The sequence below is a fragment of the Microtus oregoni genome, unplaced genomic scaffold (assembly GCF_018167655.1).
Source record: "Microtus oregoni isolate MIOR12 unplaced genomic scaffold, Mior012 000003F_ref0000135, whole genome shotgun sequence".
NCBI classification, from domain to species: domain Eukaryota; kingdom Metazoa; phylum Chordata; class Mammalia; order Rodentia; family Cricetidae; genus Microtus; species Microtus oregoni.
In genome coordinates, this window is record NW_024543062.1 from 32085750 (window position 1) to 32100834 (window position 15085).

Sequence of the window (15085 nt, forward strand, 5' to 3'; positions counted from 1 at the left end):
GAGCATTGCAAAGTAAAAACTTGCCAGGAAAGTTGTTTGGTTCTGGTAGATCTTGATTTATACAACACACACACACTGCTTGATTTTTTTTTTATTTTTATTTTTGATTTTTTGAGACAGGGTTTGTCTACATAACTCTGGCTGTCCTGGAGTTATGTAGACAGGCTGACCTCAAACTCAGAGAGATCCACTTGCCTCTGCTTGGGATTAAAGGCATGCTCAACCACACCCAGTTCCTGTTTTGAGTTGGCAGTTTAACCCAGGTTCTGCAACATGGAATTCAGGGCTGAGCACCGACCCCGGGTTCCTGGACATTTCTGGGGTTGTAACAAAGTGAAAATTTGTCCCCCTATGAATTGTAAAGATGCCTAGCTTTGGGAAATAAATAACACAACTCCTAGGCTGACCCAGTTCCCTGCACCCAGTTAGATCTTGGTATTTCAAAGCTTAATATTTCTGAAAGGCTTTGGGTAATAATGGGATAACCTCACACTCAAGATTAGAAAACCGAGACCCAAAGAGGTGAGGAAACTGTGCCCTGGCCCACTCCATCTGATAACAGGGCTGGAACTGGAATCCGCGTACTCTCGACTTATTGCGGGACTTTAGCACGGAGTTTTCACTCCCTTACCTGAGGAATCGAGTCATTAGCTCTCTCTGGTAGGTGTGGTGCAGCCCAAGGGCGGCCATGGTGTCCCGGGTTGTGATTCAGGACAGTAGTGGGAGGGATGGAGCGTGGGTGAGAGGCGTGAGCAGGCCCTGACAGGGGCGGGGCTTCTAAGAATTTGGGGCGGGGCTTGCAGTTTAAGTATGTGCAGGGCCGTGGGCGGGGCCCGGGATGCAGCAAATAGGATGATTACGGGTTCCGGGACGGGACTCCTGGATACCCGAGCCGAGATTTGTGGCGCTGAGCTTGGGGAAAGCTAGGTCAGGGACGACCGGGCCTGGCTCACGAGCTCGATGGGAGTTAGCGTCGTCAAAAGACCAAGTTCATAGGGAGGCTGCACAGGGCCGGTGGGCGGAGCTTGAGCACGTCCACTCAGGTTCTAAAGAACTGGGTGGGGCTCGAAGGAGCCCATGGGCGTGGCTGCCCGGCCTTTCAAATGCCCAGGAAAGCGGCGTGTGCTCGGAGCCTCCCTGTATTGCTCTACACCACCAGAGGGGGCGCTCTAAGGATCGCCGGGCGCCTAACTCGGACCTTCCGGAAGTGGGCGTGGCAAGGCGCGGTTCGGCGGTGCTGATTGGACGCGGCGCGGCTCTGGGGCGCGGCCTGCGCGAGGAGGTCTGGGCAGCGGCGGCCGCGCCCCTCCCCCGCGCGGCGCTCAGTGCCAGGCGGGAGGCGGCAGCGGTTGGAGGCTTCGCGGGGCTTTGCAGCTGGGACTTCGGCGGCGCCTCGGGCACCCGGGCTCTGGTAAGCGGCGCGCGCTCAGGCAGGCGGCTCGGGAGCGAGCCGGGGCGGGCGGACCTTCGGGGCCCGCGAGTGAAGCCCCAGGCTGACAGGAGCCGGCGGCGATGAGTGTGCGGGACGCACGCGCGTGCCCGAGGTGCTGCGGCCGGAGAATGGCCGTCTGCGGGCAGCGGGCACTCGGCGTTGGGCCCGCGCGTGAAGCCCGGGATGACAGGAGCCGGCGGGGCTAAGTGTGCGGGACGCACTCGCGTGCCCGAGGTGCTGCGGCCGGGGAATGGCCGTCTGCGGGCAGCGGGCACTCGGTCTTGGGCCCGGCTACCGTGAGGCGGTGGCTGCGGGGAGGCCGGGGCTGGGCGCTCACGTGGGGCCGGATGCGCGGGGCGAGGTCGGTCGCTCGGCCAGGGCTCCGCCTGGCTCGGGGTGCACGGCCTCCTGGACTCTCTGAAGACCTGGGGCGGGGGCAGGCTGCAGCGGCGTGGCCGGGAGGAGGAACCCTGTAGGGAGGCCGGGCGCGGAACCTAGTGACCCGCGGGGCAGGTGGGGCTCCGCCGCGCCGAGATGGCTAGGATGACATCAGATGTGGAGGGTGGGGACGCTCAGCCCAGCTCCGCCGCCGGTCCCCCCGCGGGTGTACGCACAGCAGCCCGGTCTCCAGTGCTGTGAACGCGCCAGGGGAAGTGGCCGGCTACAGGCTTGCCGAGAAGAAAGGGGCTTCCTCCCCGAGGGAGGTGCCGGCCCCGACGTCCTTTTTTGGGAGTGTTCAAAGGGTTTTTGTAGGCTGGAAAAGGAAATGCAGGCTTTGCTCCATCGTGGTTTAGAATCACATCCTATATTTGGCATTCATGTAGGCTGCCCTTGTTTTGTGGTGTCGGAACGGCTTGCTCTACACATTTCGGTCGTGGGATTAGGAGTGAGAAGCAAATTGCAAGTTGTTCATCTCTCCTAGAATTGCAAGATCCTAAGGCCTTCCCTTCCTGTAAGCATTTAAAAAGAATTGACCGCAAGTGTGTTTATACACAGTGCCACATATGTTTAGTTTTGGAAATGGTTGGCACAAAATATTGTATCCCCGTACCATGGCTTTCCTTGCTGGGATTATATCCTTAAACAGTACTTGGGAGGCCCTTAGTCATCCTATATAATAAAGTGTCTCATTGTCCGTGTCTGGCAGAACCCTGGCGCTAGGGCCTGCTAGCAGAGGCAGGAACACGATTAAGTACAAGCAGTTGTTTCTGCCTCCTGTTCAGTCGTGAAGACAAATCGGTGGCTCATATTCCCTTCTGCAGCCTCAGGAGCTCCAGGGCAAAGGCTGTTGAGTATTTGGCTCTGCGTCTGTCAGAAGACTGACCTAGGGAGACTTGAGGTGTGTTTCACACTCTGTAATGTTCTGGTAGACAGCCCAATAGTGAGCATCGACTCTAAGAGGTTGTGTGTTGTACTGGCTGGTTTTCTGTCAACTTGACACAAGCTAGAGTCATCAGAGAGGAGTCTCAGTTGAGAAAATGTCTCGGAAAGATCAGGTTGTAGGCAAGCCTGTGGGGCATTTTCTTAGTGAATCACGTGAGGAGGGCCCAGCAATTGTGGGTGTGGTCACCACTGGGCTCCTAGCCCTGGGTTCTATAAGAAAACAGGCTGAACAAGCCCTGATGAACAAGCCAGTAAGCACCACCCCTGCATGGCCTTTGCATCAGCTCCTGCCTCCAGGTTCCTGCCCTGTTTGAGTTCCTGTCCTGACTTCCTTTGGATGATAAACTATGCTGTGGAAACATAAGCTGAATTAACCCTTTCCTCCCCAAGTTGCTTTGGTTATGGTGTTTCATCACAGCTGTAGTAACCCTGACTAAGACACATGCATGAATAGACTAAAGAAATGAGGAAACACAGGCTTGCCTTGTACCATAGGTCTACAAGTGCACAGTTTTTGGTAATTGACAGTCACATAAGCAGACTGATAGAAAGGTCAAGTGCACACTTCTTTAAGAAATCAGAACATGCTTTCTCTCTCTGTGAGTATGTTACTTATGTTTTAATTGTGGACAGTACATGAAAGCCTGATGACTTTAAAAGATCTTCATGATTAAGTTGTGTGTGTGCATCCTTGGAGGCCAAAGGCTTGGGATCCCCTGGAGCTGGAGTTACAGATGGTAATGAGCCACCTGTGTAGGTGCTGAGAACCGAACCTGGTTCCTCTGGAAGAGCAGCAAGTGCTCTTAGCATCTTGGCCATCTCTCCAGTCTCCCAAGTGTCGTGAGTTTTAATATAAACATATATACTGGAGAAATGTTACTGTAGGCACATTAAAGTTTTCATGGTTATTTGTTACTTCGACCAGGTCGTGCTAATCAGTGTTTGTGTCTATGTATAATTTAGGATTAGATTCAGGATTGTTAAATAGCATTTTTAAACATTACTCCTGGGATTCATTCCTGCTGTGTGGGGAGTTGCTCTAATGTTTATGTGATAGAATGTTTGAAATGGTAAGGTAGTTTCTTAGCTAAGTAAGTGGGGATGTGGAAGACCTGGTTTTTTATGAGAGCACAATATCCATTTAACATTTTGACGTTACATATTGGTGCTTTAGAAACAGCAACTGTAGTGCCTAACCTCTCCCGGGTTGGTTCAGTGAGAGCTACTTTTGACACTCAGCCTACTGATACATGTGGTAAAGGCTGTAGGGCTTGTGTTCCATCGGGTGACTTCCCAGTGTCAGCGTCGGAGTCACCAGAACTCTTCTGGGACTGGCCCATGTCTTTTAAACTAGAGACAGCCTTCTGTATTAAAACATGGAATTCTTCATGAATATTTCAGCATGGCCTAGTACCTAGATGTTAAGTAATGGAATCTCTTGGGTTTTCATTGCCCTAGTTGAGGTTCTCTGAAGTTCACGGGCAAGCTTCTCTACTATTTTAGTGCCTGCTTAGTACTCTGACAGTGCACAGTGGGTTCTTGTTGTTTCGTAGAGGCTTTATTGAACTGTAATTCACATACTGCACAGTTTAACTCACTAAGGTGTACAGTTCCTCAGGTGCAGTGCTGTCACAGAGTAGTGCAGCCGTTTAGTCATTTCACTCAGTTAAAATAGTTCATCATTCTCCCCTCCCAGTCCTAGCAACCACTGAGCTACCTCTGTATGGGTTTGCTCTCCTCAGACATACTGTATCTAGAACATTCAGTATATGGTCTTTTGTTTCTCACTTTAGTCATATTTTAAGATTTATGTCCTGGCAGTGGTAGCGTACAACTTTAGTCCCAGTACTCTGGAGGCAGACACAGGTGGATCTCTGTGACTTCAAGTCCAGCCTGCGAGATCCAGGACAGCCAGGGCTACACAACACAGCTAAACCGTCTCAAACAAACAAACAAAACCATTTATGTATTTATGTAACCATTTATGGAATAGTCTTTTTATGCTTGAATAATATTTCATTGTATGGACATACCATATTTTGTTCATTCATTTGTTCTTCATGGGTGCTTGCCTTTTGGACTAGTTACTACAATACAAGTAAGTCTGCTGTGAGCATTCGTGTATAAGTTTGTATGTGAAATGTATTTTCTTATCTCTTGAATATTGACCTGAGAATGGAATTGCTGGTTATCTGGTAAGCCTGTATTTATCTATTTGGAGGAATTATCATGGTGTTTGCCAAAGCAGCTGCGGTGTTTGATGCTTTTAATACATAATGAGCAAAGACTACAGTTTTTCTGCATCTTTACCAACACTTGTTATTATCTGCCCTTTTGATTGTAGCCGTCTTCTGACTGTTAGTGTACCATGTGGGCCTGGTTTCTGTTGTACCAGTGACAGGATTTTTGGAGACCTGTGTATTTATATTCTTTGCCTATTTTTAAAACAGATACATGTTTCAATTTTATTTCTTTATCAAGACAGGGTTTCTCTGTGTATCCCTAGCTGTCCTGGAACTCTCTCTGTAGACCAGGCTGGCCTAGAATTCAGAGAGATCTGCCTGTCTCTGCCTCCTGAATGCTGGGATTAAAGGTGTGCAGCACTGTTGCCTGCTAAGAGTTATTTTTATAAACACCCTTTCGGTTACATGATTTGACATTTGTTTTACCTATTTGTGAGCTAGTTTTCCTTTCCTTTCCTTTCCTTCCCTTTCCTTTCCTTTCCTTTCCTTTCCTTTTTTCCCCCCGAGACAGGGTTTCTCTGTGTACTGGAACTTACTTTGTAGAAGATCAGGTTGACCTCGTACTCTCTGAGATCCACCTGCCTCTGCCTTCCAAGTGCTGGGATTAAGAGTGTGTGCCACCACCACCTGGCGAGTTAGTTTTTCTTAACAGTGCCCATTGAAGCACAAAACTAAGTTTTTATAAGTAGTAAATTCTTACAAACTAGAAATTACTTAGACCTTAAGCCACATTTTTATCTATTTATCTATCTGTCTGGTTTGCTGTTTTCTTTCCTTTTTCATTTCTGTTTTGCTGTAGGGTTTCCCGACAGCCCAGACTGGCCTGAATCTCACACCAATCTTCCTGCCTCAGCCTCCCAAGTGCTCTAGCATTTTAGTTATGTAAATTAAAAAATACATGTGAGCCGGATAGTGGTGGCTCATGCATTTAATCCCAGCACTCGGGAGGCAGAGACAGGTGGATCTCTGTGAGTTCAGGCCAGCTGGTCTACAGAGCTAGTTCCAGGACAGGCTCCAAAGCTATAGAGAGACCCTGTCTCGAAAAACCAAGAAAGATAAAAGATACATGTAAGAGAGTTGAGAAAAGAATTGAATTAATTTACTTTGAAGGAACTGTAGAGCAAAAGTATTACTTTTTCGAATCTTGTAGGTGTTCGCCCTCCAAAATAAGTTCAGATTTTTTAAAATTTCATTTAATATGTGTGTACTAATGATGTTTGTGTGTATGAATGGTGTATATGTATGAATGATGTGTATGTATGAATGACATATGTCTATGAATGATGTTTGTGTGTTTGTATAAATGAATGATGTACTCGTGTGTCTGCGCATATGTATATGAGTGATTACATATGTGGGCACGTGTACCACAGAATACCTGTGGTGGTCAGAAGACAACCTCTAGCTTTGTCTGGGTTCTTAGGATCCAGCTCTGATTTGCAGGCCTGTTTTGTGAATGTCTTCAACCACTGAGCTGTGATGCCAGCTTCAGACTTCCTACTGTGACTGTGGAGGGAAATAGTGTCTGATAGCAGCCTGCCTTGCCTTGCACTGTTGCTCCATGTCTTCTCCACGCTACTCACTGAAGTGTCAGTTCTCAGGTCTCCTGAGGAGCTTATTACTACACTCCCTCCTGCTTTCTGGATCCTTCCTTCCTGTCCTTTGGGAGGTTTGACTCCTTGACAACTCTTCCACACGAGCTGACATTGTTCCTGCCCTTAAATATCATATCACTGCTGTCTGTTCTAAGGATCTGGACCTGAATCTGAGCAGATAGTGTGAAAGCTGTCTTCCCAGTAGATGCAGAATGTGGAAGGCAAACCGAGGGTCTGTTGTTCATGGCTTAGCCACTGATGCCTACTGGGACAATTTACAGAAGCTAGCTGGAATTATCCTGAAGACAGTAGGTTTCCTGATTGCTGACATCTTTACTGCCTTTACAGAATAAGAATGAAAGATGGGTAATTTCCCTCTGCCTTCCTGGCATCAAGCCAGCTTCTTACTCTAGGAGTGCTCAAATGTAAAACTGAAACTGGAGACCTTCCCCTGAGGCCAGGCCATACTTGTTTGGGCTCCTTCCCTCTGAACAGTAGCGCTTGGGACACAACCTCTTTCAGTAGGGCAAACAGTTGGATATGATTGAGCCACTAGGTGCTTAGAGCTGGCCTTGATGGCAATCAGTGGTCAGTGGTAGCCACCACAAGTGCCAGAGTGTAGTGCACTCAGGGAAGTAGGTAGACCTCGAATCCTAAGGTGACATACTTGTTGTTTGTTTGTTTTGAGATAGGGTCATACTATGTAGCCCTGGCATCATGTACTCACCATGTAGACAGTTTGGCCCGAAAGTCCCAGAGTGCTGGGATTAAATGTGCCTTTTCACCCTCTGTTTGTGTTCTAGGGTATTTCACAGTGACCTGAGTGAATATTCCCAGCAACGCTCGTTCCTGATATTCTAATTAAAAACATTTCCCTTACTATCTTTCTGCAAAGGGATAAACCATTTGTGAATATGGCTTTTCTCATTCACTGAAGTGGCAGGGTGGTAAAGAAGAGGGCAGTTCCAAATCTCTGCCGACTCAGGTTTGGTGAGCTCCAGGTCCTCATTCTAAGACTGGCCTGCGTGTAGTGGCTCTGAGGCCAGGAAAGTCAGTGTAGGCTTTAGTAGCCAAACTGGCCAGCATTCACTCTCAGTGCCCTCATCTCCCTGAGGAATTTTCTCCACTGTAGTATTTATCACCCAGCCTTCCAGGGTTGTTATCAGCCTAAGAGGAAGACACATAAAGTGCATAGTACAGCATAGACATCAGCTGCTTTCTCTTCTCTTGCTGCTAAATGTCTGTCAGAGAGTGCAGCTGTGGAGAAGAGATCTGTGAGCTTAATATACTTCTGCTAAGCTATTAAGAGATGGGGCCTCAGTCCCACCTTAGCCTGTGATTGCATGTGTTTGTATGTGTGTGTGTATATATACATGCACATGAGTGCAGGTGCCCACAGAAGCCTGAGGTATTCGATCCTGTCATGTTGTGAGCAGCTGGTCATGAGTTCTAGGAATTGAATTTTGGGTCCTTTGGAAGAGCCGTAAGAGTCTAGACTAGGCTCATAAACTGGCGTGGTCTCTCCAGCGCTTGGCCTGAGCATTTTAGACATTGAACTCTAGTTCAGTCTCTGAAGAGGAAAGAATGTTTAATTTTAGGAGGGGAGGTGATGAATCTGAGGCCGTGGTTTTGCACCTGTTTGTCTGTGCCTGTTGAAATGTGTGTCCCTTATTTAGGCCTTATGCTGTGTTTATTTGATCTGTTTGCCTGTCTGTCTGGTTCAAGGACAAGGACTTAGTTCCAGGTACAAGACTGTTCTCTTCACAGTTTGGAAGGGAGTTGCATTGTAATGTGCCTGGCATTGCTGTGGGGAAGTGGAGTGCTCTCTGGGAGAAGAGCCTCTGTAGTCTCAAACTCTGGGTTCTTTTTCCTCACTCTCCTGAGTGCTGGGATTATAGGTGTGCATCTGTTGCCATGCCTGCCTTTGCATCTTTAAATTCACACAACTACAGCTGAAGCTGAGTGGAGCTCCAGGGTAGCGTGCTTGAGGTCTAAGTTTTAATTGTCAGTACTGGGGAAGGCAGTTTGCTGTAAAATAACACATGCAAAACCGTGAATCAGAGAAAAGAAATGGCTCAATGGTTAAGAACACTGCTTTAGCAGAGGTCCTCCTGCTAGCTTCATTGGACTTGCAGATCTCTGTGAGTTTGAGACTTGCCTGGTCTACGGAGCAGTCCCAGGACACTCAAGGCTACACATTGGGGAAAAAAATCTTGCAGTACCAGGCCACCTTTTAAGGAGTATGTCCTCTTAGGAGTTGAGAGAGTCCTCATTCTGCCTACGTGGGAGGTGTCACTGTAGACCTCTGTGAATCCAGCTGCCTGCTTGGAGTTTCCTGGTGACTCTTTTGATGGCCAGAGCTGGAGACACTGGGCTGCTCTGGCTTTTTAGATGCCAGGGCTGTGTTCCAGGAGCCTTTGAGACTCATTGGCCTAAGAGCCATAACTCAACTGTCCCCTGCATTTCATGCAGTTTAAAAATGGGTAGTACACTATGGGTCCGTAAGTTAAAAACAGTTTCCTTTTTATACTGTGACCCTGCCAGTTTTAGGGTCTGGCCCCGTGTAATGCCTCCTTTCTCCTGTCCTCCACTGTGGGCTTCTGCTAGACCTTTAAACTGAGACCGGGTCCAGGACTTGTCACTGCAGTTTACTGCCACGTGCTGTTCTCGCAGTCTGGTTGGACCTGGGTTAAAACACTGGTAAATTGGTCCAGGTTGTCAGGACTGTGGAAATGTGACAGTATGTAGGTCTTGGATAAGCTTCAGTAGATTTCACTTCCTAGTTTTTGTTTGTGACAGGGTCTTACTGTGTTGCCTAGACTGACCAGGAACTTGTTCTGTAACCCAGGATAGCCTTGAGCTAGAGGTCATCTCCCTCAGCCTCTGGAGTGCTGGGATGACAAGCATGTATCACCACATCTGGCGGATTTCCTGTTTTTAATTAATTCATTTATGGCACTGGGGGTTGAAGGCAGTATTATTCATTTTTATTTTTTCAATATAATAAACAATGGTCACTTTTTTTTAATGTTTTAAAGTCTTGTTAAAAATGACTTTATCATGTCTGGCTGAAAAAAAGGGCACTAGTCACCATCAGCACATGAACATGCTGAGTTTTGGAAGGGGAACAACACATCAGCTATTGCTGTAACCACATGGATTCTGATAGACCACGTAGAGATCACCGCTTCCCATGGGGTCGTCCTACCTCTGTGAGCCAGAACAGTCTTTGAGTCTAGTCACATGGTGACTTGGAGGAGCAACAGTCACATGAGAATTGAGTCCCCAGGTGCTAGCAGCTGCTGAGGTTCCCCATCCCAGGTGAACAGAACTGTAGCTGTTTCTGGGCCAAGCTTGATGAGAGTGTGAGGGAGGGGGCCTTGGGGATGCATTTCCCTACTCTTGGCATTGAGGGGTACTTGACAGGGTTCGAAGCAGCTCTTCTGAGAATGAACGTTTAATCATTATTTGCTTACTTCACACGAGGCACGCTGAAATTCCTTTTCATAACTGTCAGCATTCTTTCCCAGTTAAAGATTCTAATTCTTTTCATTCTTAGGGACTTAAAGAATTGAGACTGATTTATTCATATAAAAATGTGCCTGCTGCCCAAGTGGTGCCTGGGGACATGTGTGAACTGGAGCTGTCATCTCCATTAAGCAGAAAGATTTAAAATTATTTGTATTCTTAAATTTTACATTGTTTCTATTTCAACATACATTTTATTTCATTGTAACATATAGTCAGAAAAAATAAGACATTATTAATGTTTATTTTTTCATTATTAACATAATACAAAAAAGGGATATTAAAAGCAGTATAGCTCAAATTTAAGAAAAAGCTCTAATTAAACACTTGTAATAGTCTATCTAAATACTTATTTTGAGTCAAACTTGAGATCATTTTGTAAATATTTATGTTGCTGTTTATGTGCAGTATTTTTCTATAACCTTTAGTTTTTGGATTATCAGTTCTATTTTCCTAACATAGCAGGGAAAATGTGATCAATTAAAGAAGGTATGGAATAGGGAGTGCCCCAGGCCATAGAGATAAAAATACAAGCATTTACCTTTTCCAGAACTAAACATTTCTTCCATAAAAATATTAAATAACTATGGCTGGAGAGAAGGTTTGGTGGTTAAAAGCACCAGGTTTGATTCCCAGCTCCCATATGACAGCTCGCAATTATATATAACTCCAGTTCCAGGGGCCTGCAGCCTTTTTTAACCTCCAGCAAAGCTTGTAGGACACAGATACACATATAGACAAAATACTCATACACATAGAATAAATATAAGTAAATGTAAAAATATTTCTAGAAATTTATTAAATAGCTAAACTAGAACTAGAGCCGGGGCTACTTCAAGTGAAATATCTGTATTTAAAAAATAAAGGGCAAAAAGCATTTTGTACATTTTCACATAACATTTTGTCTACATTAAGCAGAGGGATTTTAAATTTTATTCTATATATTATAGAATAAAAATTTGAAATATATATAGAGAGAGATAGATAGAAAGAGAGAGAGAGAGAGAGAGAGAGAGACTGTGTCTGACACAGGTGGGGTATACATATATGTATGTGTGTCTCTATGTCTCTCAGTGTGTGGGTGTGCATATGAGTGCAGGTGCCTGAGCTGAGATCCAAACTTGGAACTTATGAGAACAGTTGCTGTAAAGTGAGCCAGTGAATTCATTCTGTGGTTAATAGTATCTTTAGCTAAACATTGTCATCTTAGTTTTTCTTGGCAAGCAAGAGAGTGACTGGAGCCAGCAAGGGCAGGCCGCTGCTCTTTGGATGATACTTGGTAAGATGTGTTATCTGTTTTATTTTTAAGTTTTAAAATTTACTCTGTGTGAGTGCATGTTGTGTCACGGATTAACGTGCTGTAGTGTGGGTATAGAATCAGAGGATAGCTTGTGGAATTGGTTCTCTCCTTCCACCTTTATTTGATTCTAGAGATCAAATTCTGGTCAGCAGGCTTTTATGGCAAGTGCCTTTCCTCTCTGGACCGTCTTGCTGGCCCATTGTCTCCTAGGAGTAGAGTAGCTGCCCTAGGTTCTCTCCTGTGCTGACCACTGCTGCTTTCTCGCAAAGCTTCAGCGGCAAAGTTGGAAGGCTTGATTTTTTTTTTCCCCCCTCTCTGAGCCTGCCACTTTGGTCTCATGCAGTTTAAGGGTGACTTGAATGCCCTGGACTGAGCTACATCATCAGGGGACTAGCTGTGACCATGGAGTTCTCTGAATGACCCTAAACCCAGATGCTGCCTCTGTCTGGAGATCATGTTTGAAGTCCCTTGTCAACCCAGAACAAGTTGTGGTCCAGAGACTGACGGGTATTTGGGACTCAGATGGTTTTTGAAGTATAAATTCAGCATCATAAGCAAATCTCCAGCCTACATGGAGAGACTGTTCAACTTGCAGCAGTGTAAGCTTGTTAATGGTGGAGTGGAATTCTGGTTCTTGCTTGCCAAGACTCATTTGGTAGACAAGTAGGAGCCTTGCTCTAAGCCCTAACTTTTCTCCGCAGGACATGCATCCCAAGGCCTCCTGTCTACTCTGGCCTCCTAGGAGCATCATCTACCTTCATCTCCATCTTCCTTTGAAGCTCCTTTTCCCCAGTTCAGCTGACCTCTGAATGGTGGGACCCAAGCAAATGGCTTGAGTTATTTTCTCTCTTGCTCACTGATGGTTGTTGTTATCACAGATTAACCAGTAATTTATTGCTGGACAGCTACAGGCTGTATCATTCCACTCACAAGATGCCCAGTCTTGCTGAGGATGACCCTGAATTTAGGATCATCTTGTCTGTTTCCTGAATGTTGGGATTATAAATAAGCATTATGTGTTGTTGAGGATCAGATCCTTGGCTTCCTGCTAGGTCTACAAGCTTATCTACATCCTTATCTTCATGGTAACAATTTTTTTTAAAGATGTATTTTATTTTTAATTATATGTGTGTTTTGGTGGAGTTGTTGCACATGAGTGCTGGAACATGCATAGACCAAAGATGTAGCGGTAGTTACAGGCAGCTGTGAGCTACCCAATGTGGGAATCAAACTCTGCAAGAGGGTACATGTTCTTAACAGCTGGGCCATCTCTCAAGACTAGTAATTTTTATTTTTATTTTATTTTATTTTTTGGTGTTTTGAGACAGGGTCTGTCTATGTATCCCTGACTGTTCTGGAACTTACTCTGTAGACCAGGCTGGCCTCGAACTCACAGAGATCTGCCTACCTCTCCCTTCCAAGTGCTGGGATTAAAAGGTATACACCACCACCATCTGGCCAGCCTAGTAGTTTTAAAAAGGAGTTTCCTTGCCAATGAACAGATTTTGTATGAACTGTTTGTGTTCAGGGTACCAAGGTTTCAGGAGAACAGTTGAGTGGATGAGGGGGGGTCAGGCTGGACCCATGCAAGGGTGCCCCAACAGCTGGAAGGGAAGATGCTCTGCCTACTGTTACCTAAAAAAGAGAGAGTTTGCTAGTGTTCTCAAAATAGTCATGACCTTCCTCTTCCTCCTTCTTTTCTCTTTTCCATTTGAAAACCTTAGCTGGAAGTCAAAGTGACTCCTATGACCTTTGGGAAGATGATTAGGACAGGGTGGCAGAGGCAGGTGGATCTCTGTGAGTTCCAGGACAGCCAGGGCTACACAGAGAAACCATGTCTCAACCCTCCCCCCAAAACAACAACAACAATCCATATTTATTTATCACATGGGCCACTGAGTACATTTGAAGGTCAGAGGACAATTTACAGGAATTGGTTCTCTCCAACCATGTGTGTCTGGGGAGTGGAATTTAGAGCTCAGGTTATCAGGCTTAACCACAAACATCTTTACTAAGCCATCACGCCAGCCCACATTTTGGTTATTACAAATTTTCTTGGCTGAGTTCTTGGATAAATTCAAAATATTGTAGTATTGAGAGTTTGTCTATTGTGGGCTGGACATGAGTGTGCACGCCTATGTCCATGTGTGGAGGCCAGAGTCAGTGACTGCAATGTTCCTCACTGGTCTCTGCATTTCTGCCTTGAGACAGGGTCCTTCCTGAACCAGAAGTTGCCTTTTCAGCCAGGCTTGCTGGTCAGAAGTCTCTCAGGACTTGCCTATTTGTGGAACCCCACAATCTGGGGTTCCAGGCACATGCAGTCACCCCCGGGTGTTTTGTGTGTTTGTTTGTTTTGAGACAAGCTTTCTCCAAGTCTGTCCTGGAATCCATTCTGTAACCAGGCTGGTCTCGAACTCACAGAGATCCAGCTGCTTATGCCTCCAGAGTGCTGGGACTAAAGGTATGCACCACCACTGCCTGGCCACCCCTGGGTTTTTATGTAGGTGTTGGAGATCAGAGCTCATGCCTACATTCTTGCAGAATGGGTTGCTCCATATTCCCAGCTCCTTGCTTTGTTTGCTCTAAACCCATACTTGCCTCACACTCACTGTGTAGCCTCAGCTGGTCTTGAGGTTGAGATTCTCCTGCCTCAACCTCTGGAGTGCTGAGACCAAAGGCTACTGCACCTTGCCACCTGGGGATGCTTACAACTTGGTTTTGTAGCTCTGACCAGTGAGTTTAGCTTTAAATAGAACTAAAAGTTTGCAATCATATGAAGTCATTGTCAAAGTGGATTCAGGAAAAGCCATGGTGTGAATCCACATAAGGGTTAGAATTCCTTTCAGTGCGCCTTCCTTTGACATGCTGACCACCTTACAAATGCCCTCACTACCCTGGAGAAGTTGGTGCAGAGGAAGCCTGTGGGGGCTCCTAGTCTAGCCCCAAAGGAATTGAAGTGCAGGTGAGGGGGGTAGGGCAGAGCATCACTGCTTCATCTGTTCCGTCCCAGCACTAAGAGCTCATTTGTATACACTATTGTCTGAAAAACGGTGGGCTTCAGTGTTATAAATGGCAACAAAAATGAATTGGTTTGCAATTGCATTTGTATATTTGTGGGTGGGTGTTTGTCATTCTGGCAATTTTTAGAGATGACTACATTTGTGTATCTGTAGGTGTTTGTCATTTCTGGTAGTTTTTAGAGATTCCTACAGACTATAAATGCAGTTGCTTATTAGAGTCTTACTATCACTGATACTATGTTTCATGTTCTTTGTGACTAGAGAATTTTTCTTTTACTCTCCTGTGTGTGTGTGGTGATTGACAGTTGAATCTGCAGCTTCCCCCATGCTGGGCAGATGTCTTACCCCTGAGCTATATACCTCAGCCCCATGCACTCTCAGACGCTGCTGTCAGTGTGAAAGGCCATTGTTTTTGTCCTGCTTTTGCACACCTGGCCATGGTGAGAAGGGTCTTTGAAGCAGCTGCTGAGGTGGGAGGTCAGCCATTCTTGGCTCTTCTTTTGGGAGGGGCGCACTCCTAGCAATCTGTCTGCATTGATCAAAAGTGAGATGACTCACTACTGGGTAAAAGGGCTTGCCATGCA

The 15085-nt window shown here is 46.1% G+C and overlaps 1 protein-coding gene across 2 annotated transcripts in view; it reads left to right on the forward strand.

The window, feature by feature from the left end:
- Window positions 1-1269: 1269 nt before the first annotated feature.
- The window catches only part of Coro1c (coronin 1C), a 73368-nt gene continuing 59552 nt past the window's right edge, over window positions 1270-15085 (forward strand). The window contains exon 1 of one of the 2 annotated variants that reach the window (XM_041648328.1): window positions 1270-1411. The gene's annotated coding sequence lies outside the window, so the exon portion shown is untranslated. Of the gene's footprint in view, window positions 1412-1527; window positions 1667-15085 lie in introns of those variants that run through there. The other variant, XM_041648329.1, reaches the window with a different exon arrangement.